General features: G+C 37.5%; 1 protein-coding gene across 3 annotated transcripts in view; it reads left to right on the forward strand.

Annotated features, from left to right (window-relative positions):
* CDH6 (cadherin 6) overlaps window positions 1-24,706 on the forward strand; it is a 132,250-nt gene that overhangs the window by 27,947 nt on the left and 79,597 nt on the right. Inside the window, exon 2 of one of the 3 annotated variants that reach the window (XM_037798906.1) lies at window positions 18,864-19,008. The exons of the other annotated variants lie outside the window; for them this stretch is intronic. The gene's annotated coding sequence lies outside the window, so the exon portion shown is untranslated. The remainder of the gene's footprint in view (window positions 1-18,863; window positions 19,009-24,706) is intronic. 3 annotated transcript variants of the gene reach the window in all.

Genomic DNA, 24,706 nt, shown 5'->3' on the forward strand with positions numbered 1-24,706 from the left:
GTGCTAGTATGTATATTAGAGAACAAAAAGTAGACATTTGAAGAACAGAGAAAAATATAAAGACAAACTATCCTTTCTCCCCATATCCCAGTGACTTGTCCATTCTCAAAACTATTGTTATTTAAAAAAAAAGAAAGAAGAAAGCATGATGTGGTAGAAAAAGCTCGGATTATAGAATATTATAAAAGAAACTTTGTTACAACTCCAACTTGACCATTAGTAGTTATAAGTCTTTGACACAGATAGTTCCTCAAGTTCTTTAAACCTGTTTCTTCATCTCTAAAAATAGACATCAAAACTGCTAGATTTGCTGTGGAGATTATGTGAAAAAACATGTGAAACTAAAAGTATATTTTCTATCCAAGAGTAAGATCTCTAGTATATGCTAGTCTGCCTTTCTTTTATTTATTAACATTTTCAATAATACTATGCATTGCCTTGTTCCATTCTACTTTTAAGGACAGGAAAGACTTCTCAACCCAGGTTTTCCATAAAAACTCCTTATAAGAGAAATAAATCATTACGTGACCCAAATAACTTACTATTTCAGTGGATAGGAATATTCACTGCTGCTAGAGATGTTTTAATATTTGAAATATATGGCTTTTAATATATGATATACAATGACCAAACTCTGAAAATCAAGTGAAAATTTTGAATACCAATTTCTCAGTATTCTAAGAATGTAATCCTGCCATCTTGTAAAAGTGATTGATATAGGTATAAAATGTAGGCCTGCCTATAAATCAGAGAGAGTGAATCACATATGAGTAGATTAAGTCCCTTATTTTCCTAGTTGTCATACATATCAAAATTCATGCATTTTTATTCCTGGGAAAATGGTGCAAAACGTTTTTAATTTTTTTTTTCAAAAAGAATATATTTAATTGGCCTTAACATAAAGTGTATTCTTTTGATGTATCAGGCACCAGTACAATCAGAACTATCTTCTGTGTGCCAGGTTCAATACTAAGATTTTATACCCATGATCTCACTTAATCCTCTCAATATTTATAAGGCAAAAATATATATACTTAGATTCATTATACAGATTAGAAAATTGAGATCCAGAAAAGTTAAGAAATGTAATTAAGGTGGAAAATTTAGTTAGTGATGGCTTTACAATCTATAAATCTGTTTAATTTTCTTAATTGCACATGGCAAAAATAAAATTAAGCTAATTTAATATAAATTTTAATTCTTTCTACTGTTTTTATTATTCCATCCATTATCCTGATTAATGGCCTGATAATTAGATATTTGGGGGACTACGTTCTTTTGCAAAGTCCTTATTTTTTGAGGTGATGAAGTCCTCTGTACATCTGCAATACTCTCTCTCTCTCTCTCTCTCTCTCTCTCATACACACACATACTGTGGCTTCCCTTTTACCTAACTTTTCACTCGCTCAACTCATCCAATGTCTTTCAGTACCTGAAAAAAACATGCCTCCCATTTTCTTTCCCTGTTGACTTATCTGCAAGCTCACTGATAACATCTTTATCTTTTGAGTAGTGGAGATTTGTTTAGAAGCCCTTTTGAAAATGAACCAGATTTTAAGGACATAGTTTCATAGTGAGGGATAAAAATTGCTCTTAAAGCTTGATTGATGCATTTTCATCTCCCTTTCTTTAGCCACTTTGCTCACATTGCTCTGACTTACTATTTATTCCTTCTTGAAGAATTTGTTGTCACAAAAATTAATTACTTTGCTGCTAATAATATTAGGATTTCAGAAAAATGGAAGCTTTGTAACAGTTTCCATCTTCTGGGAAGCATACTTGTGCTCTCTAATTTGGAATTTAGGAGTTTTATAAATCCAGTACTTTGTTTAAATAGCTTAATGAGATTCTTATCTTTTTTTTGTGTGTGTGTGATTATTTGTAGAATGTGCAGCTTTCAGTGATTCAATTCTTTAAAAACTAATTAGTGTGCTATGGAATGATTTGTCTTTTGTTAATTTCCATTAACATTGCATTTTGGTTTTGGTGGTGTATGTTGCATTGGGTTCCCTGTAGGCACACTGGATGAAATGCATATTTAACTGTATCCAATACAGTGATTACTAATGAATGCAGGAGCCCAAAATAGGGCAATGGATAGTATGATGAACTTTCATTTGGAAGGCTAAGGTTTGAAATTCATTAAAGGAGTTAAAAGTGTATTTTCTCAAATAATTATTCTCTTAAGACTATATTATAGAGAACTCTCAGTGATAATGGTGAGGATGATAGTGGTGATCCTGGTAGTGGCATTAAATAGTAATGAAAGAATAATTGTCAACCTTTACTAAATGTTTCCATGGGCCCTCAATCATGACATGATCTAATTTAATTCTCACAATGACCCTGTAAGGCATGTATGATTATTCTCTCCGTTTCACAGATGAGAAAACTTAAACTTTTAAAAGGTTAAATAAACTATTTAAAGTCACACGGGTAGCTAGAAGCAGAATTAAATTCTGTTTCCAGAGATAAGCTTTGAACTCCTGTCACTCGAGATTTTAGTCCTTTATGAAAACAACACATAATCTCACCATATTCATATATCAGCCTAGTTCTCAGTATTATTTAGCTCATTATTTTAAAACAGTCATTCTCAACCAGGGGTGATTTTATCTCCCAGGGAACATTTAGCAGCATATGGAAACATATTTGGCTGTTACAACTAGGAGGTGGTCCTGGCATCTAGTGGGTAGAAAACAAGGATGCTCCTAAACATCCCATAATGCAAAGAACAGCTCCCTACAACAGAAAATAATCCTGGCTCAAAATGTTAAGAGTGCAGAGGTTGCAGAAGTCTGTTTTAAGGAGTTATCCAATAAATGGTTTTCTGGTAATCTTGATTGTCTTGATTTTTGTCCTAACCATTCTGTTTGATGCCTGAATGACATTGGGCCTGAGTTTATAAGGGGGGTTGCATAAAAATCAGAAAGTTTACATCATCCCTAGAGTCACGAAGAGTATAAACAATGTATTCTCCAGGCTTGATGATAATTTTTATCATTACTGTAGACACAATGCGTTGACAGCCCATTCTAGATACTCCATACCAAGTGAGTTACATGTATCAACTCAGATGTTCACAATGCGCATGGCAGGTATGAGTTTCTCCCTATTATAGATGAGAAGCCTGCATAGTGTAGAGCTTAAAGAACTTTCCTAACGCTGCAAAGTTAGTTAGATGAACCAGGTTTTGTACCCCTATTTAACACTGAAGTACAAATTCTGTTCACTGCACCCCAAACATATAGCAAGAGAAATGGAGAACCCAAAGTCCCTGCCTTGATCTTTTACTGCATTAAAATAAAGTTTTGTCTGAAATAAAGTCCAGCACTTGTCAGTTTAAATATAATAAAGTGGCCCATTGGATATGAGAGTTTGAGAGGAAATGTTCTCATTCCACAGAAAAATACACTCTAGTAATCTCATAAAAGGTATTAAAATGTTAGAATGAGATATTAGTGATCATCTCTTCTAATCAACTGCTTCCTCTTGTGGAAGAAGAAACCACAGCACAGAGAGGTTGTGTGAATGACTGTGGACACACAGTGAGTTAGAGGAAGGCTGGGACCAGAGGCCACTTCTCCCGCTTTTGGTCCCTTTTGCAGCTCCCCGCGGTGGGCTCATCTCACTGACCTGCTTCTTCCTGCAGGGGGAACGATGGTAGGAAACATGGTAGGAAATATGGTAGCACAGAAGTCCATTCATCTTCCTCTTGCACTGGGGAAATGCTTTTGCAAACTAGGTTCACAAACTCATTAATTGTTATTTTCAGAGATTGTTTAGGACCACGAATATTTTGTGAAAAATTAGTCCTTTGAAGAAGAGAGATGAGAATGTTGAAATCCCACAATGCTCATTATTAGGCAATCTGCAAAACTAATTAAGGGTGTTGGAGTGTATCTCCTCAGAATCAAATGTGAAAAATGCAATCTCATGACTTTCACAGGAAAATGGTGGGTCTCTTCAGACCACATAATCTCAAAACCTGAAATTACTCCTCCCATGAAACCATTGTTTTTCTCCCAATACAGCTTGCTACACTTCCCTGAAAGCAGGGCTCCTCAAACTTCCAAGTTCACAGATCTCTCTACCTAGCTTAAGTGCTAACTTGGAGAGAACAGAGGAGGTTTCTCTTCTCCCTTTCCCACTTCATCCCCTTCTTTGAACTAAATAGAGCAGTGTCTTAGTTTTCCATCTGCTAAAACAAATACCACGCAATGGGTTGGCTTAGACAATGGGAATTTATTGGCTCATGGTTTTGAGACTAGGAGAAGTCCCAAATGAGGCATCAGCGAGACAGTGCTTTCTCCTTAACGACTGTGGTGTCCTGGGGCTGGCTGACAGTGGTCCTAGGTCCTTGGCTTTTCTGTCATGTGGCAGAGAACATGGCAGCATCTTCTTTCTCTTCTGGGTTCCAGTTCCCTTGTCTTGAAACTTCCTTCTTCTCCCCATGACTTTCTCTTCCTAAAGCCTTCAAAAGCAGGATTAAGGCCCAACTTCATTCAGTTGGCCATACCTTAACTAAAAAGAACATCTTCAAAAGTTCCTGTTTAAAATGTGTTTGCACCCACAGGAATGGATTAAGATTAAGAACAACACCCTACCCCCACCCCGCCACGGGGTACATAATTCAACCTACCACAAGCGGAAAACTGGGAAATAGAAAATATGAAGGAGAAGCATGCCTCCTCCTATCAAATCACATTTTCCTAAATGCCCCTCATGCTACACCACCCACAGTGGATTTGGAAGACAATCTATTGGAGGTTAAGAAAATACATAAGCTTCTACATGCAATCTATTTTTGTCACGTGCATTTTCACTTAATACTGTTTGTTTGTTCAAAACCATACATTGTATATTAGAAAAGAAGTACATGAATACAGTAAGAAAATAAATATACAAATTTAGGGGTTCTATTCTTAAAAAAAAATTTGGAGGACTCTGCTCTATACGATCTGGAATGGAAACATTTCCGGACTCTTTTCCAGGGTTCTGGAATGTAGAACCTCCCTTGCTGGCAATGCTTCAGAGGCAAATGCCCTAGCTCCTTTACCTCCTACTGTACCTCACAGGCTGAGGCTTCAGCCATGGTTCCTCCAGAATTTATATCTTTATGGCATCCAACCCCAACCTAATTTCTCTAAAAATGTTAATTTTCCATCCCAGCCATAAGATGTGGTTGTGCTTCTCAAATACTCAATGCTTGTCAACCGCCTCCATGATCCATCTCACCTCCTGGTCAAGGGACTCCACTGGAGCCACCCTACACCTGAAGAAGCAATGCCTTATAACCCCAGAAGAGACCAAGATTTGCATTAGTTCCTATTGCTGCTGCAACACACTACGAACAACTTAGTGGCTTAAAGCAATACAAAAATATTATTTACAGTTTTGTAGGTCAGAATTCCCCCTGGGATAAAATCAAGGTGTCAGTAGGGCTGCATTTCTTCTGGAGACTAGAAGAGAATCCTTTCCTTGTCTTATCCATCTTCCAGAGGCTGTCTACATTCCCTGGCTCGTGGCCCCTTCTTCTGTCTTCAAAGCCAGCAGTGTAGCATCTTCAAATCTCTCTCTCCCTCTGATTTCTACTTGGCTATCTCATCTTCTCTGACCCGCCTGCCTCCCTCTTATAAAGGCCCTTTGGACCACATTGGACCCACCTGGATAATCTCTAATAATCTCTCTCTCCCAAGATCCTCAACTTAGTCATGTCTGCGAAGTCCTTCTCACCATATAAGTTACACAGTCAAGGGTTTAGAGTGTGGACATCTTTGGGGGGGGGGGGGGCACTATTCTGCCTACCACAGATCTCCCTGTGCCAGGACTCAGAATTTGAATCAGTTAAAGACGAAAGCTGCATTCACCTTGACTCCAACCTTTGGAGAATGGAAAAAAAGTATGAACCCAGGGTCAGACATACCTGAATTTCCATCCCAGCATTGTCAGTTATAAAGCTGTGTAGTCTTGGGCATGTTATAAATCTCCCATGATTGTTTCCTCACCTGTAACATAGAGAAAATAGTACCTCCCTTACAGGGCTTAAAAAATGTAAAAGTACTAATATAATGTGACCCTCGGTCACTGTTCAGTAGAGATTAGTTCTTTTCCCACTCTGATGCTGCAGCCCTGATCTCATGGAAGACTAACTAGCAGTAGTATGGCATTTCCAAGGTTCCCACCCGCTATAAACATGTCATCTTATTTCATCTACACAACAGCCTATGAGCTCTACCCAAGATGAGAGCAATTGAGTCTAATCAGGTTTACGGGGCATACTCAAGGATAAAGGAAGAAGGAACAAAACAGGGACTGCAACCTAGGTATTTTGACTCCAAATCCAGTGTTTTTCTATTATATATAATAGACCTCTTTCTATCCAGTTCTGAATACCCAGTGGTTAGAAATTCAACATTTGGTCAAAATAGGTTGATGTGCAAGTATTGAAGCATATTGCCCATTATCTTTATGAAGTTTGCAGCAAAGCGAAACAGGATGAGAACCCACAGACACAGGAAAATATTTTCTCTCCAGAGCTGTTAGGCATTTGTAACAAGTAGTTAAGGCAGCTTGGCTCTTATGACTGCAAGGTTGGTGCCAATTTGGAAGCTCTAATATATATAACCTAATATATATATAAATATATAAATAATATATCGTTAATATATAATTTCTATTTAATTAATAACACATATAACCAATAAGTATGATTAATTTTTTATGTAAAAACAATTGTAACTCTGAAAACGCGTGTGAGAATTAAAAGAAACTTCAAAGTTCCACCTAAGGATTTCTTGATGAAAAGAATTAGCTATGAGAAAGACAAATTCAACTGCCTGCAATCAATATTTTCCTATTGATGTTACAGAAAATAGAGAGAAGTTTCTGTTTGTTTCTGTTGCTGTTGTTCTTATTTGGGATTATCAAGATGCAGTTTAATTACGGCCTGTTGCCCTTTGCCCTTGGTTAGACAAGGCAATTTGCTATTCATTCTTCTAGCTGGTGATTAACACGCCCTTGCCTTGGATCCTCATATGACAGTCAGGGTGGAGTAGTGTCATCTGTTTCATAATTAAATTCTATCTTCCATATCCTTTGAACATTGTTGGAGTTTAACTGACTGATTCTATCACTGTCACCACTGTGACTTGTCTCCACAACAAAGTCGAGAGAACAACGATCTCACTCATTGCAGAACATCCCAGTGAAGAGATTTTGCTTTCTCTTTGCACAAAAAGAGCCCTGGTCCCAATTTAGAAGCTGTAGTTAAGAAGCTCTGTGCCTGTGCATTCATTCAGGAATATTTTGAGGGTCCACTATTGCAAATTAAGATTACAGTTCAGCATACATGGAGAGAGAGTCTTCTCTGTCTAGTTGATGTCTTCTCCAAAAGGACACAGAGAAAGCACTAAGGGAGGATGGACATTGTGTAACCAGACTGTACACAGGCTTGTCTGTGTAGTCATCCCAGACAGAGAAAATCTCAAAAAAAAAAAAAAGCTTGGCTCGTTTCCACTCACTTGCCAGAGAAACAGCCTGTGTGAGTATGTATTAAACTCTTTATGCTAAAGACCATTAAAATTCGCTTCCACTTTACTCATTGAGAGAATTCAGAAGCATTAGGCTCCCTCTGTAGACATATCTTTTTGTTTAATCTTTAAGAAAGCAGCAGAAGGTGTTTAAGACTACGAGGTATTGTACTTATGAAAGATAAGAGAAGAACCTTACAGGCAAAGAAAAAAAAGAAACAAATGCCCCATGAAAAATGGAAATGATGAATAAAAAACCACTTGATCAAAAAACCATCTGCAGGATGATTCTGATTCTGTTCTCAAGTGGAACAACACATCCATTCAATTTAGTCAAAATCAAAATAATGTCAAAGGGAAATCTGAGATGCATACAAAAGTAGTTTAGCAATAAAGTAGGCCATCCAGGTAAAAATATTATATGTTAATTAATAAATAAATATTTGTAGGGGATTTCATGAAAAGATTAACAGGAGTCTTTGTGTAAAATGTTTAAAGCCATTTTAAGACAAACTCTTTAAAATATATTTAAGTGCATAAAAGAATATGAAAGAAGCCTGATAGGCTTTTTAAAATTTTCCTCTAATCCCATGCTTATGTTTTAATTATGGTTTTCATTTGTTCAAGATATATTCTAATGCAGTATTTTCCTTTTCTTCTGAATGGCAGTCTCTATTGCCTTATTTTCATCTTTAGATGACTCAGCCTATAACAATTTAGAAGCCAAATGTTTGAACTCTTTTTAACAATTCACTCATGATGCAATTAATCTAAACTATGTGCATAAAATTGATATTTTAATCAAATCAATGTGCATCTATGCAGTAGGTTTAGAAATAAGGAGTGGAAGAGTGGCCTGGGGTCCCCAGGTTTCTACCTTTATTGGGTTTTAGGACTTCTTCCCTTTTTGCTATCCTTTGTGGATGACTGCTCCATTGGGTCAGAATTCCCATGAATCCCATATAAAGCAATTCCAGCTCATTTTGAATATTGCCCATATGCTGTTTTTGTAATTCAGCTGCTAACATGGAAAGACAAAGAGACATCATCATGCCCAGCTTTAGAAGTCTGCCAGAAAAGGGAAAATAATCATTTAAGAAAAAGGAGTAGCAAGTCTACCATAATTATAGGTCTTTTTAAATGACCCTGATTTGTTTCTCTTGTTCTACAAGTATTCTTGTGTATCTTCACATTCTTGACCTCTGTGTCAAATGACTGTTTTTCACAGCTTCACAACTTAGATATTACCATTTAGCTTCTACTTCTGGTCTCACACTACTTTGATTCCAACTCTTTAATTAGAAATGGTTAATTTGACTTCTTGTCTTAAGGCAAGGAGAAAATGAGTCTTAAACAGTATTAAGAGCCCATAAATATTTCACTTTATGCTAATGCCTGTGCTTCCAGCTGAGCTCTTTGAAGTTCTCAAAAAAGTGTTCTGTTCCCCTCAATTAAATACATAACTGGAAAACAGTAAAATAATGATCAGTTTTACTACCCCACATTTTAAAATTGCCCTCCAAAATTTATGTAACCAAAACCTAATATCGTGGGAAACGTGTCCTATTTCTGGATAGACCTACTCTTAAGAAGGCCAGGGCTTTGAAGGAATCTTGGAGCTCCCTCACGTGGACACATTTAGTGCATCCTTAACCTCTGGGAAAGAACTTTGGGCTGTGCCTTCCATCCAGGACAGAAACATTTAATTGTCCGAATTTAGAAGCAGAAATCTCTTTAATCTTGAACTACTCCAAGAAGAAATGAAAGTACAAAAAATTTTGCCAAGTAAATTAATATGAGTTGCCAATGGAGAAATTATCAAGTCTGGGATTTTGGTTATTGTTTTTGCCTGTGGGGGTGGAAATTTGAATTAATAATTACAAATACATTCTGCTTATTTTGGATAAAATGCTATCTGTTAAGGAAAGTGCAAAAGCAACACTTAGATAGCACTTACTATGTGTCAGGTTCTGTGCTAACAGCTTTACATACATTTACTCATTTAATCTTCACAACAACCCTCTAAAATAAGTGCTTTAATAATACCAATTGTACAGGTAAAGAAACTGAGGCACAAGGAGATTAAATAAACTTCCAAAGGTCCCAGAGCTAGAAAGTGGGACAGCCATGATGCAAACCCATGTAGTCCAAAGTATACTGTGTGATACCATCTTGAATATATTCACATACACACATATACATACATATATATACATATACATACACACATAAAAATACACATTGCAATGTGTACACATGTGGACGAATAATGTGCACATATCTTTACACATATATACACATGCACACATACACATGTGCATTTGCATGTATGTGCAAAACACACGTACGCAAATGCATGCATGTGCGTCAATATACATGGATGGACATATATAAACTTATACACATATATTTACATACATACACAAACTACATATATGTACACACACACAGTGTATATATTATAATTAGGAGCCTATTTTATGCAAAAGAATCATTTTTTAATGTTTAAAATATAAAAGAGGAGAAACACAAATTATAAACCTTTTAATTACCAAATTTGCTTATCTTATTTTCTTCTTATTGCTTATTATTACTCATTAGTTTCTGGTTCCTTCACCTCCTCTTATCCGGCTCTAGTTTCTTTGCCTTTACTCCATTTTGACCATTTAAGGTTTATTTTCTCCATGGCCATGACTCTTGCTGTTTCCTGTTCTAGAAACTTCCACCAATTCTTCCCTTGGTTGGCTCACTGTCACGACTCAGGTTTCTGCTCATTCTCTCTTGCTCAGTATCTCTTTACTCTCTCCAATTTGTCTGCATAGCCCTTATCCAGAAAAAGAACATATGTAAATCTTTAAATTTCTCTAGGTTGTGATAAAATTCAAAATGACTGTTTTTCTGTTTTTATTAATGGACTGTGTCATGACTTCAGGGTCTTATCACATATATTGAGTGTATGTGTGTCTGCTAATGAAGTCATGTCTTTACATTTAGCAAATTTATCATAGATCAATAATGGGAAAGTATTCACTGAGTGTTGACATAGAAAGAAAGTTACAAACAAGATGCTCATTTCCTAATGCCTACCATTCAAAATCTGATGCAACTAGAAAGAAAGGAGAAGTAGGTGGGGAACGACATCTCCACTCCACCAACAGGTTCTCTGTCAACTTGGGTTCTCACTATAAATCACCAAACATTAGCGTCCTTTCTGTCCCACTTCTTTGCTTCGCTTTGTCTGTGAGTCCTCCCCACCATATATTTCGTGAGAGTTTATGAAGATAGACCTGCCTTCTTTCCTAGGCTCCAGGCCTTTTTTTCCTATACCTTTGTTACAATGATGGTGATTAACCCAAGTGATATGTATGTATATGTATATGTATGAATACTCACACATACATACACATACACACAGATCTGCATACATATGTATACACACATACACACACATATATATACCCTTTATGGTATTAAAGCTACTTAAGAATTATTTTCTTCCTCTATGACACTAAATAAAGTATCCTGTACCCAAGCATTCCGTTCTCCATAGATATGTGATATGAGCCCTTTGTCAGCATTACTGTGAAAAGTGAGGGCATGCCACATCATAGTCAATGACATCATTGGTTGACTGATTGTATCAGTCTATTTCAGATTTTTAGGTACACAGTGAGTTGCCAAGTATCAGAAACCAGTTGATGGAACCATAGGATGGAAGAAAATTTTCCAATCACCCATTCAATCCAAGGGCTTACCAGTTTATAATCTCTTCCTTTCAGGTTTAAAGATATTTTTATAATACTGTATTCCCTTATCTTTTGTTTGTTTGTTTGTTACTTTGTGTGTCACTATTTCAAGCCCAAAGTTAGAAAAATTCTACATGTTTAGTCCTTACATGATATCTGAGCCAACATCAACAAAAGAATAATTTCATGATTTGAGTGGCCTCTCTGAGCCATGTATTTACAGAAATATTGTCCTGTGATTTGATTTCAAAATCAACAGTTATATTTCTGTCCATCATCATGGTACATTTGGAGTTTTCCTGTATCTGATTTCTATTCTTCATTCTTATTCTTCTGTCTCCAATTTGCTGTAATGACAGTGAAAACCAACTACTCCTGCAATTTCTCTGCAAGTAGCTACTGGACTAAGTGGGGAAAAATATCAGATTGTATGCATGACTGATTACTTAAACCCCTTGCTTTAGAGAAACAAGCCCAAAATGAGTAATTTATTTATAGCAATGAAAACCAAATGAAAAATGTCTTGTTTTCAAGGAGCAAATGAAAAACAATACAATTTCCAAACATATATTCTGTTTTTAACCCAAAATGAAAGGCCAAAAACTGAATATACTACAACACATGGGAGAAGGAATATTTTAATCACATTCTAGGAAATTAATTAAGAAAATTTATGCAATAATTGAAAATTATAAAATAACTTATGACAAGATATTACAAAATAAATGTTTTACAGTTTTTTTATTCTTTGAATCAAGAGTAGGGAATCATGGACATTTTGAGTCATTAGTGTACAATACTTGCAGTAATTTATTAAAACTATAGTAAATATAGTAAAAACTATTGTTTTTACTAATATGACTGATATTTTCATTTTTATTTGCTTTTGATTGCTAAGGATTTATTCTTTTTTTGCCCTTCATCTTTTGAACTGAAGAAAACATCTGTCAGATTTTTGAACGAGAAGTATGTGTCCAAAAATATGTAACCACTTATTATGTATTACAACCTGTATTAATGGCTCTAGTGTATAAATGGTAATTTTATATTTTGACAAGTGATTTTTAGTCTTTCTTCTTTTCTATATAAAGTTGGCCAAAAGTAGGTAATTTTGTTCAATCACAGGAATTAACGGAAAAATTTGAAGACATCACTAAACAATGATAACCCTCACATCAAATTTTCCCATTGTACTTGATAATTTGTTAGTAACCACCTCCATCAAAGTGTCTTCCACTGAAACAAATCACTCAACTTTAATTCCGTTACACTTTGTAACATCCCAGTGAAGTATCATAATATAGACCCCTAATTAAGAAGAGATGTGAACATAATGTGAAGGAAGGTGACATGAAGCGGGGAAAACAGCGGCAAATTTCTATCTGATCTATTTAGTTCTCAGAGGTACACAGCTCTTTTCAGACAAGGCAGTGAACTGGGCAGTGTTCACTGCCACGTGCTCTATCCTGCTACAAACACCATTAAATCTTCTGCTTTTAATCTACTGGAACACCACAGGAGATTAAAGGTAATTCTCCTCTTGGAAAGGACCCTCCTCTCCCCCTTCCCTATCTCCCAGCGTCGTTTCATCCTGTATCCAAACTTGAGTGCGCTGGCTCCAAACCTGTTTTGATCAACAGAATTTGAAAATCTGGCCCGGTGCTCTGGGATTTTTGACGTCAATATTTGTGCTCAACATCTGAATGGAGGAGGGAGGGGGTCCTAATGCACCGTTCTCTCCCCTAACTCTCTTTCATCACAGTTACTGCCTTATTCAAAGTGATTTCTGAGGCTCAGGGAGTACTGTGGAATCATGCTGATAAGATGGTAAAGAGCAAAACTTATCTCATTTTGGAAGAAAACCCACATAGATTTGTATGTTTAAGATTACATTTGCCATTTAGCCAACTTATATTTTTGAACTGGGAGAAAATAGCTTTTTGGCAAGATAGTATTTTTAAGAATGAATGAATCTGGTTTGTTTATTTAAATCCTGCCTTGTTCCGGAGAGGATTTAAGGCAGTTGAACAAGGCAGGTGAGCACAAGGAATGTTTAATAAATGGTTAGCAATTGGAAACATGTTATTTGGGAAAGAATGCATCAGGCCCAAGGTTTAGGGTCTTTGTTATTATAAGGCAGAAACGAGCATGTACCCCATCTTGAACCCTGCAGGAGGACTCAAGGATATTATATGACCTGAGAAACTGTGCCCCAAAAGGATAGAGGTGTCAGCAGATGGTGATAGCCACATGATTTCCCACATACAATCAGCATCCAGGTTATATGGCATATGCTTTGAACCATGTTATCTGCTAGCTATTCATTTCTGTCCTGAGAGGTCACATTTCACACTGCTCCCCTCAGGGCCAAGGGGAGGTTGGAGGCAGAGAGATTCCAGTCTCTGCCTTAAATAAGAATATTATTCTTCCCAAAAAGTAATAAAGCTGGGCCTCTCTCCATATTCAATCTCCAGCCCTGAACTCAGCATTTTTGATAGGTTGGCCCCAGGTCAACCTTACCCATATAATTAAAAATTGACTTTTCCTTCCTGAAAGAGATAAAAGAGTGGATTTGATCTTTTCTCCCAATATTTCTTTGAGTATGAAATGTGGTTCATACTCTCAATTCTTTTCTTCCACACTATGTTCTTTTTATTTTTTTCTGGGACACAGAGCAGGGGAAGCAGCAAGTTTGAACGGGCTTCCGTTCCAATTTCCGATACCAAATCCATTTCTGATCCTTGTATTGCTCACCGTGCACACTTGAGCAGGTTACTCAACTTATTGGAACCACTGATTCTCAGTTTTCCTATCAATCGAGATCATAATGTCTACCTCACAGGGTTGTTGTAATAAATAAGTTTGCCAAAGATTTTTAGTTGTCTTCCACAAGGCCTGGTACGTAGAAAATGCTACGTACAATAAATGTTAACACCCCATTCTTCTTTAGGATCTTCCCCTCAATGGGAACTGGAAGGGGAAAAATGGCAAACAAAAATATATATTGTGAAATTAGGAACACTCAAACCTGTCTTTGTTCAGATAGTCTCGCATTTGGTTTTTCACTAGGTAACAAATTGATATTTTAAATTATCTTAAAGTTCACATTTAAAGAATTTTCCCTCTGGGTCATAAATGTCAGATGGTGGCAGCTGGTGATAGTGTAGTTGCGTTCTATCATGCCTTGTAAGTATTCTGAAAAGCAATCAAATGGGAAAACCGTATTGTTATTGTAGAATCCAGAAGTTCTGTAGCCTGAGAATAATGCCCCATGCCCTCAGGCGGAGAATTGAAGTGTACCCACTGCAAAGGACAATTTCTAAGGAAGGAAGGCTGTGCATAGGACTGGCCTTTGCTCTGTCTCCCACGCACCCCACCCCACCACCACCAGAGCTGTTCTGCTGTCCCACAACTCCGAGCCAAGCTCTCTTGGTTCAGTTGTTACCTTGAGAGGGACAGGAAGAACTACTTTCTAAATTCTCTGTTTCCCTTTTGTTTTTTCTGGTTGTAGTTCAAAACAATTACTATAATCTTGGCAATAAGTAAGAAGATAGTGAAAGGTTCATATATTTCTAAAAGAGAAAGAAAACAGTATGTTTTTAAATGAAATTGAATGCATAAAGTTTAAATCTTTTTAAGTGCTCCAAAGTCCTCTGAAGAGCCACGTGACAAGTTTCCATCTTCTGGACCTCCTCAAAAAGAAAATGTTTTGAATCTTTTGTTTCAAAGGTCTTTGTCAAGAAAGTGAAAATGCAGCCTACTCAATGGGAGAAAATATTTGGAAACCACATATCCAATAAAGTTTTAATATCCAGAATATATAAAGAGATCCTACAACTCAACAATGAAAAGACAGACAACCTAATTTAAAATAGACATTTTTCCAAAGAGAAATATAAATGGCTAAAAAGCACATGAAAAGATGCTCAACATCACTATTAGGGAAATGCAAATCAAAACCACAGTGAGATATCATTTCACACCCACTAGAATGGTTACTGTTAAAAAAACAGAAAATTACAAGTGTGAGAGAGGATGTGGAGAAATAGGAACACTCATTCACTGCTGGTGGGAATGTAAAATGGTGCAGCTGCTGTGGAAGACAATTAGCCAGTTCTGCAGGAAGCTCAGTATAGAATTTCCATACGATCCAGCAATCCTGCTACTAGGTATATACTCAAAAAACTGAAAGCAGGGACTTGAAGAGACATTTGCACACCTATATTCATGGCAGCATTATTCACAATTCCTGAAAGATGGAAGCAACCCAAGTGTCCATCAACCAAAAAATGGATCAACTAAATGTGGTATATACATATGATGGGATACTACTCATCTGTAAGAAGGAATGAAGTCCTGTTGCATGTGACAACATGGATAAACCTTGAGGACATTATATTCAGTGAAATAAGTCAGACACAAAAGAACAAATATTGTATGATCTCAGTGATATAAACTACTTATAATAAGAAAACTCATGGAGTTAGCATCTAGGACATAGATTACCAGGGGATAGAATGGGGGTAGGGAATGTGGAGCTGATGCTTAATCTGTGCAGAATTTCTGTTTAGGTTGATTGTAAATGTTTGGAAATGGACAGTGATGATGGTGGTGACTTATTGTGAGTGTAATTAACAGTGCTGAATTATGTTTGTGAATGTGATTGAAAGGGGAAGTTTTGGGTTGTATATATTACTGGAAGGAAAGTTAGAAGATAAAACATGGGACCCTGGTCTGGACAATGAACTATAGTTAATAGTACAAATTTAAGAGTGCCCTTTCATGAATCAAACAAATGTATGACACTATTACAAGGTATTAATAATAGGGTGGTATATGGGGAAAATACACCTAATGCAAACTATGGACTGTAGTTAACAGTGATATTTGATATCTTTCATCAATTGTAACAAAGGTACCACACCAATGCAAAGTGTCAACAATAGGGGAGTATAGGGGAATGCTGTATTTTTACGTGTGTTTCATGTAAACCTAAAACTTTTCTAATTTAAAAAAACCAATAAATTTTAAATGTTATGTTAAGTGAACGAAATCAGACACAAAGTACTACATATTGTAGGATTCTATTTATATAAAATATAAATAAATCTATAGAGACAAAGTTAGATTAGTGGTTACATAGGGCTGTGAAGGATAGAGGGATTAAGAATTGACTGCTAAGGAGTATGGAGTTTTTCTTTTTGGAATAAGGAAAATATTCTAAAATTGATTGTTTTGATGAATGCAGAGTTCTATGATTATACTAAAAGCCATTGACTGTACACTTTGGATGGATTGTCTAATATATGAATATATCTCAAAACTGGTTTTAAAAAAAGTTTCCATCTACCTGTATTTCTCCTTTTGCTGAACATAACTCAAGTATAAACAATCAATGAAAAAATATTTCATTTGTATTTTATTTTGTTAAATTATTGTCACTTCAACAGTATTGTTTACAATGTTTTCATTGCTAATCGGCAATATTTTAATTACATTAAGAGTTACATAGACTGTAGCTGAGAACTAATCACTCATTATATAGTTTCAATGTGAAAACAAATTCTAAATGAGAGAGAAGTGACATAAAAATTTAAAGCACTACCTACTTAAAAGTTAGGAAATACTTATATCAATTAATGTTTCGATGAAGATAAAATAGAATTCAGTTTTGATATTTAATTCATCTTTACACTCATCAACATGACAGTGCTATCCAGTAGAAATATAATAACAGCCACATATATAATTTAAAATTTTCAAGTACCCATATTTTAAAAGTAAAAAGAAACAAGTAGGATTAAATTTAATAATATATTATGTTTAAAGAAATTTATCCAAAATATTATCATTTCAACATGTAATCAATATTTTTAAAATTACTAGGAATTTTACTTTTTTTTTTTAATATGTGTTCAAAATCTGCTATGTATGTTATGCTGAGCACATCTCAATTCAGACTAGCTGCATTGCAAGTGCTCAATAGCCACATGTAACTAGTGGCTACTCTTGGATATAGCCCTAGAAATTTTTACCTCTTCCCTATGCTATATATATATATCAGCTTTTTCCTGTTCTCATTCTAAATTGTGCTGTAGGATATTCAGAAGTTAAAAGCTAGTCTGAATTTTGGACCCTACATTTATTTCTCCATTGTACATTTAAGAAAAATGTAAATAGCCAAACACCCGAACACAATTTTGATTGTGGAATGATCTGGAACAATGATACCAGATTCATGCTTTATAAAATAATGGGGTATGATATTGCCTGTTAGATCATCTATTTCAACCTACCATGGTTACGTGGTTCTGAAAATCATAAATGTTCTTCTGCAGGGCATCACAATGACAGATACATATTGAAATATGTTAAATGCGGAAATTTAGGGGAAAAAATAGTGTGAGAATCATAGAATTTTATAGCTTGAAATGTCCCTATGGGATATTGTCTACAGTCATCTTATTTTACAGTTGAAAAAACTGAGGCCTAGAGAAATTAAGAAATTTGCCAATGGTCACAGAACTTACTAGAAACACAGAAGTGGGAACTAAATGGCTTAACTACAAGGTCAGGTTTATTTTACTTTATAAATGATGAGAAGTTATTTAACTACTGCCCAAATACATTGAATAATTACCAAATTCATATATTTTTAATTCATACTATTTCAGTGGAAAATTATTTCTCTATTTATGCTAAGAATTTTTAAAAAATAAAATCTAGCTTATTAGAAAGCCTTGATGTAAAAATGTGAAAGAGTATATAAAGAAGCATCCCTAGCTGTAGATGAAAATAAGTATTTATAAATCATTGTTTGATAAAATCATCTTTAAAAGCAAGGTGAATTTAGGGCTTGCCCTAATTATAACAAAATGTACAGCTTGCAGGCACTGCTTCTCTTTCACTCAGAGATTGTTTAAAGATGATACTTGTGATGAAAGTGAAGAATCTGACAAGGCAAAGGCATAATATTCATTTTTAAACTCACTTGTGCAAAGGTTATATATTAGAAGAGTCAAAGAGGAATCCATAGCTCTTTGGTGTTAAGATAAAACATGAATTCCAGTTTCACTGGCCTTCAGTTTATCAAGGGATCGTGTGCCCTCTCTCTAGTTCAGGGAAAAAAGCACATAATTTTAACAGAGACAATTCTTCAAATGGTCCTTTAGATAAATGAATAGGCTCTCACTGTCTTTCTCTCTTTATTCACATCAATTCCTTACTTGTGAATTTTTCTGCAAAAGGGGAAATGAATTGGAGCAGCAGGTCTCAAAGTGTAGGCCGATGAACACTCGATCCTCCAAGACAATCTGGGGTGAGAAGAGGGTCCATGATCTTTGAAGTCTGTGAAATTCTACTGTCTGTAGCTTTGTCGTGAGATTCAGCACACACTTCAGCATATTAAAAGCTGTGAGAAGTCCTACAATAAAGGAAAACTATTCCCCCTTGTTTAATCCAGCTTTACCCAATTTATTTGACCGTAGAGATTTTTTTTTCCTATAGAGCGCCTCTGACCAACCTATGGAACTGGAGTCCTGGGGAACGCTCTAGGAAATGCTAACTTTGTATATTTCTTTTTCAGTTTGGGAGGAAGCAGAAGGAAGCAACTGCTCTGTGCCAAACCAAAGCATTGGCTCAGAGAGGGCAGTGAGGGAATAGCGCCACCAGTGTTAGCACTCTGAAGCCTACACTTAGAAACAAAGTGTGGCAGGACACAACCAGATCACGTAAGTCATGCTTGCAGCAGAAACTATGATGCTGAATAAATGACATTGTGATCTTATACCCCATGAGCAGCAGCTCCATGGAGAAAGCCTTCCTCCCTTAGGAAACCTTCTCTGTTCTCAGACATCCTGCCAACTGCCAAGAAGAAACACAGCCTTTTAAAATCTCTTAATATGAATTCGTTTTTCCTACAATTAAAAATTATAATTCATTTTGATCCTTCTCCCTGCTCATCTGGCAATACAGAGTGAAAAGTAGATAAAATGAGTACAGAACGATAGTGTCACTGTAAGTTGTGTTGAAGAGAGCTGAACAGTATGAAATGGTTTTATTTTTCTTCAATTACTACATTCCTTCATGCTCTCTTGAATCTCTCTTTCCCACCCTGTAATGAAATGTTAGACTAATTCCATAACTTTTTGGTTGTCTTCTTTTTATAGTCCAGTTTAGTTCTGTCCATTTGGAAGTTCCAATTTCATGCCCAAGCTAAAGCTCATCCATCCCTCTGGCCTTAGCTGGCTTGCAGCCCCAGCTACTTGGATTGGAGGGAGGGCTGTTTCCTTCTCCTTCTCACTGCTTTTCTGGTACTAGCTCCCTATTGCTGGTTGCAGAGGGGAGAGAGGTGGACAAATCAAGTGTCTCTTGTCTTACTGGTGATGGCGTTTCTTGGCCCTAATCTCACTGGCCGTCAGTGCTGTCTGTGTGGCAGGCATTCAAATGCTAGTTCTGCATGCAACCCATGTGTGTGTTTTTTAGACATGCAATAGGATAGGGTCTCTCAGCTGCACAGTTTCTAAGGTGAGATATCAACTGCAGTCCAACCTCTTATGACAGTGCAGTAAACATTGATTATGATCTCCTTGTAGTCTCTTGTTGTTTGGATCCCTTCATCCAGAAGGAATCCGGATGAGTACAGGCATAAAAGTCTATGGCCAGACTCTCCTCTGAAGTGTGCCATTGACCCATGGGGAAATCATGCTTTTAAGGGTTTATATTAGGGTTACACCAGCTACTATATTAGGTAAACTCCAAATTTTCTGGGTTTTAGCCCAGTAGAAGTTTATTTCTCTTTAAATAAAGTTCAAAGATGGTGTCATTGGTCATATGATGGTGTCCTTTAGATACCCCAGCTCCTTCTGCCCTATGGCTCAGTCTTCCTTGAGGGCCTTGGAGTTTTCACCATTCAGCCTCTGTGGAAAGAGAGTCAAGGATTCCATGGGTGATGTTTATGGCATTGGCCTGAAAGTAGCCAGTAATGCTTCCCATATTCCACTGGCAGGCCTCAGCCACATGGCCTCTCTTAGCTGGAAGGCAGGCTGGGAGTTATAATCAATCCATGTCCCCAGTAAGGAAAAAGAAATGTGTTTGGTTGAATTTTATATTGCAGTCTCTGTCAAAGAGTTGTTCCACTCTTCCATTAGCCATTACCATCTTACATGGCAGTACTATGTTATTCCAGAGGATCCTTTGGCTCCTCTCAGCTCCTATTATAAAGCACCACCCTTATTTCCCGTTGACAGTCAGTTTATGTCATCCAGCAGTACAGTGATATCCTGTTGGTCCAGTGGCATGAAGAGTCCAATAGCCAAGTTGTAGCCTCAACATCCGATTAAATAGACCCATTGTTACAGCCTCTAATGAAAGCACTTTTCCCTCCAACAGCAGGTCTTTAAGCCAGCAGTGGCCAAATTGAGAAATAAAATGTTTACAAGTGATACTTAGATATAGTAGAGACAGCTGCCATTCTGCTCCATCGATGTCTGTTTTTGAAGAAACTGCACCATATGTTATTCACTAGATTAGAGCTTGTAATACATCCTGTAGGGCAGTACTCAGACGTCTTAATGTTGTCTCAGCTGATGCTGTAAGTGAGCTTTCAAGAGACCAATTCACTCTTCTTTAAGGCCAGCTGCTTCAGGGTGATGGGGTACCTGATAAAATCAGAGAATCACCTGGGCATCTACCCACTGCTTTGCTTCTTGCTTCTGTAAAAGAAGTTTCTTATTCAGAAGCTATGTTGGGTGGCTCACTATGACAGTGAATAATTGCAATATGAAGTAAGTCAATGGACAGTGATAATGGCAGAATCATAGAGAACAGGGAAAGCAAATCTATACCCAGGATAAGTGTTTATTTCAAAGAAGGCAGATCACTGCCCCCTCCAGGAGGAAGGAGTTCTGATAGGGTTAACCTGCAGCTAGGTTGTCGCCTAGTCCTCCCCAAGAAACTTCTTTGGGTTTAGGGGGCAATATATACCATATTTGGACAATCATGCTCCGTTTCATTCTCTGAAGGCTTTGAAGGGATCCCAGGCAAGCAAAGGCTCCCTAATCACTCCAGCCTATAGGGTAAATAGCTCTGCATCTTGGCACCTATGAAAAAAGTCAATTTTACTATCTCCACTGAGAAAATAAACACAGTATGTGTTATCAGTCCATGGGTCCTCTGGGCCCAGTGAGGGAGAGGAGGAGAGTTGCTTTACCCAGCAAGGGAGGCACTGGGTGTGATTGGGGTTTCGGGGGGTACTCAGGTCATCTGAATCTTCATTGTCTCCAAAGATTTTAGTGACAATAGCTCTTTCCATTTTTACTTGCAGTCCTGTCTCTCCCTAGGACTCAGTTCCTACAAGGATAAATATCAATGGCAGCATCCTGCTGTGCTCAGTGTTGCCTTTCTCAGGTGATGGCTGAGGCTTCGTTACTGGTTCAAGCCTGTCTCCTTGACACTTTCCCTCCCTGTGGACACTTTCTCTCCTGGGAGGCATCATAGTGTCTCAGGCTCGGAGAGTCAAGGCAGGCTGACCCCATGATGCCGGATGCATCCAGACCCACTAGAATCCCAGAGGTAAACACAGCTCAGGCTCAGACTAGGAACCCAGTCACATGTCTTCAAAACAAACCAATATCTTATCCACTCTCTGTCCATCATAACCAACGATGTAGCATGAAAATGTGCAAAGGAAATCTTTGCTTCACTTTTCACTTACAGATCTGGCACAAAGCCTATAAACAGTACTTTTACAGGATAAGTTCATGATGTGAATTTGATACCATTTTAAAGTTCATTTCTTTTTATGACCATTTCAGACCAGTTTTGTGCAGGCTTGTTTTTATGGCCAAATCAAACTTTAAGTGCTGGATTACCTGCCCAAGAAAAGCTAAGCACCTTGCCGTCCTTCTGTTCGGTGGCATGTTTATATTTTTTTAATTTTATTTCTTATGGAGAGGTCTGCTTATTTTTTCTAAATGAATTAAGTCAGATTTGTGTTTAACAAGGATGCGGGATCTTCCTAACTCAGTTCCAGTCGAGTTACCAATGTGTGCCCAAGGATGTTTCAACTCCCATCATGTATAGAATTTATAAATGGATTGAAAGACAACCTGTTCTGTGACTTTTGAATCCCTCACCAGATCAAGAGCATAAAAAGGGTCAGCATGTGGATTTTGAGGCAAGATTAGCAAAGAAATTCCCACGGAGGCTCCGTTGTCATTGACTCGGCACCTCCCTTGTGAGAGGGCCTGCTGCCTTCCATTCCTAGACTTAATTAAGGGTGACTTCAGCATTAAGGGAGATGTCAAGGGGAATACCAAAGAGCATTGAAATGTGTTCCCTGCAGTTGGGAGATACGGAGGGTGAGTAATTCATGACTCACTTTGGAGAACAAGAAAGCAGGCTGGGGACTGGGGTCTGACTTCTAATGGACAAATCCAGAGAGTGAGATGTGCTGACTCAGTTTGGTTGGCAGAGCCTGGAGTTTGTTGGGATATGATGTGTAAGTGTTTTCCGTCAACCAGATGTGGGTCACCCAGGAAAGAACTAGCAAGGAGTTGTCTTGGGCACTAGGCAATAGGGCTGCTTGGAGGAGCAATGTGGTCGCAATGGAAGAGTCTACAAGCACCCAGGCACTGGGGAAGTAGTCCTAGGAGCCATCCTGAATAGAACTATATATGCCAGGGACAAGGGAACTATAGATGAGGGGCCAAAAATCAGAAAGAATGGTCCCATTGCTTCCTTCCTTCCTACTAACAACCTCAATACTGAAAGGGAGAAGGAAAATAAGCTTATGAATTGGGGTGTGGGTAGGGGCTCGAGCTGAGGGGTGGGAGAGGAAAGAGAGCACAAGAACCACACCCCTCTCCCCACTGCCAGACTTCCAGAAGGAATGAAGGCTGAGCTGAGGAGGGAAGATTTACACTGAGCTGACTTTGGAGTTTTTTGATCATTGCATGCAATCCAATTACTGAGTTGAGATGGTAGATCCACATATAAACTGAGAGGCCAAAAAAAGTCATAGGCTCCAGAAACAAAAAAATATGTTGCTTCCACTGAATAAAATTTTAACAGACAGTGGGAGATAAAAATAAGCTTGCATTTTGATTCCAGTCCTCTCTCTCCCATTACAATTATAAATGGACCACCACAGAATTTGTCCCTCTCTCCTTCCCTTTCCCTCTCTCTTTCTCACTCACTTAATTAGCCTTTGTCCAGGATGAAATGTTCACAAATACTATCCTTTCTCTGTAATTTCCTCAACCTGTGTGTCCCCAGCTCACGGGGTTAGAAGAGTTGATGGTTAGCAAGAAAAGCTATGGGGCTTTTACGTCAAAGTTAAATATTTGTTTATTTAACCTATCAAAGTGACAGAAGGTTAAGGATGGCTATAACCAACGATTGCTCTTTTTCATGTATCTTTACGTATAAGAACTTTATTTAACCTAAGCAAAAAATAAAACAAAACAGAGACACCCAGCAAAAACAGCTCTCTACATCACCAGCCCCCAGGGCACGTTTTTGTCTTCTTTCTCACTTAATCTACAAGTTACCCACAACTTTCCCAAGACTCCTAGGATGAGATTTACCTCTGTTAAGCATATACTATTATTTCTAGAGTAACTCTCCTGACTCTAGGGAAATCTTAATATCTTTTTAATTGGCTCCACAATAGGGATGTAGAAGGGGCAACCTAGAGTGGCATAGGTTTTACAACTTAATATCCTACTTACTTGTTTTCACTAAGGAATAGAGATTCGTTTTTTCTGACACCATCCCATTTCACTCCATTCCTCAGCCAAACCAGTTTGAAACTGAAATAAAAGCAGTGAGGTTAACCCCTAAAGGAGAGCCTATCCTGACCATTTCCTTTCAGGATAAGGGGGGATGGTCAGAAAGAAGAGCTCCACCCATCACCTGTGCGATATTACAAGAAAGCGGGACTTAGATTAAGGCTGAGGTGTCTGGTCTTTTTCCAGCAAGCCTTAGGCCAGTATTCTTCATGCTCACCTTGTGCCAGAAGCCAGGCCAAGCCACACTGTAAAGTCAACACAGGAAAGCCAGATTTGCAAGAAGATTCAAGGGGCAAAAATTATTTTGGTAATCAAAATTTTAGGTCTTTCATTGAGCAGGATGCAAAATATGCATAAGTGTTTAAGAAAAAATTGAAGACTTAATAAATTTTGCATTTTTGGCCCTGCCCTCCTGCCTCCCTAGGATCATTTCTTAGGGCCTCTTTGGGGAAAACTTTGAGGGTCACCTGGTGTTCTAGTTTGCTAATGCTGCCAGAATGCAAAACACCAGAGACAGATTGGCTTTTATAAAAGGGAGTTTATTTGGTTACACAGTTACAGTCTTAAGGCCATAAAGTGTCCAAGGTAATGCATCAGTAGAGTACCTTCACTGGAGGATGGCCAATGGCATCCAGAA

This window comes from Choloepus didactylus, chromosome 11 (assembly GCF_015220235.1).
Source record: "Choloepus didactylus isolate mChoDid1 chromosome 11, mChoDid1.pri, whole genome shotgun sequence".
Taxonomy (NCBI): domain Eukaryota; kingdom Metazoa; phylum Chordata; class Mammalia; order Pilosa; family Megalonychidae; genus Choloepus; species Choloepus didactylus.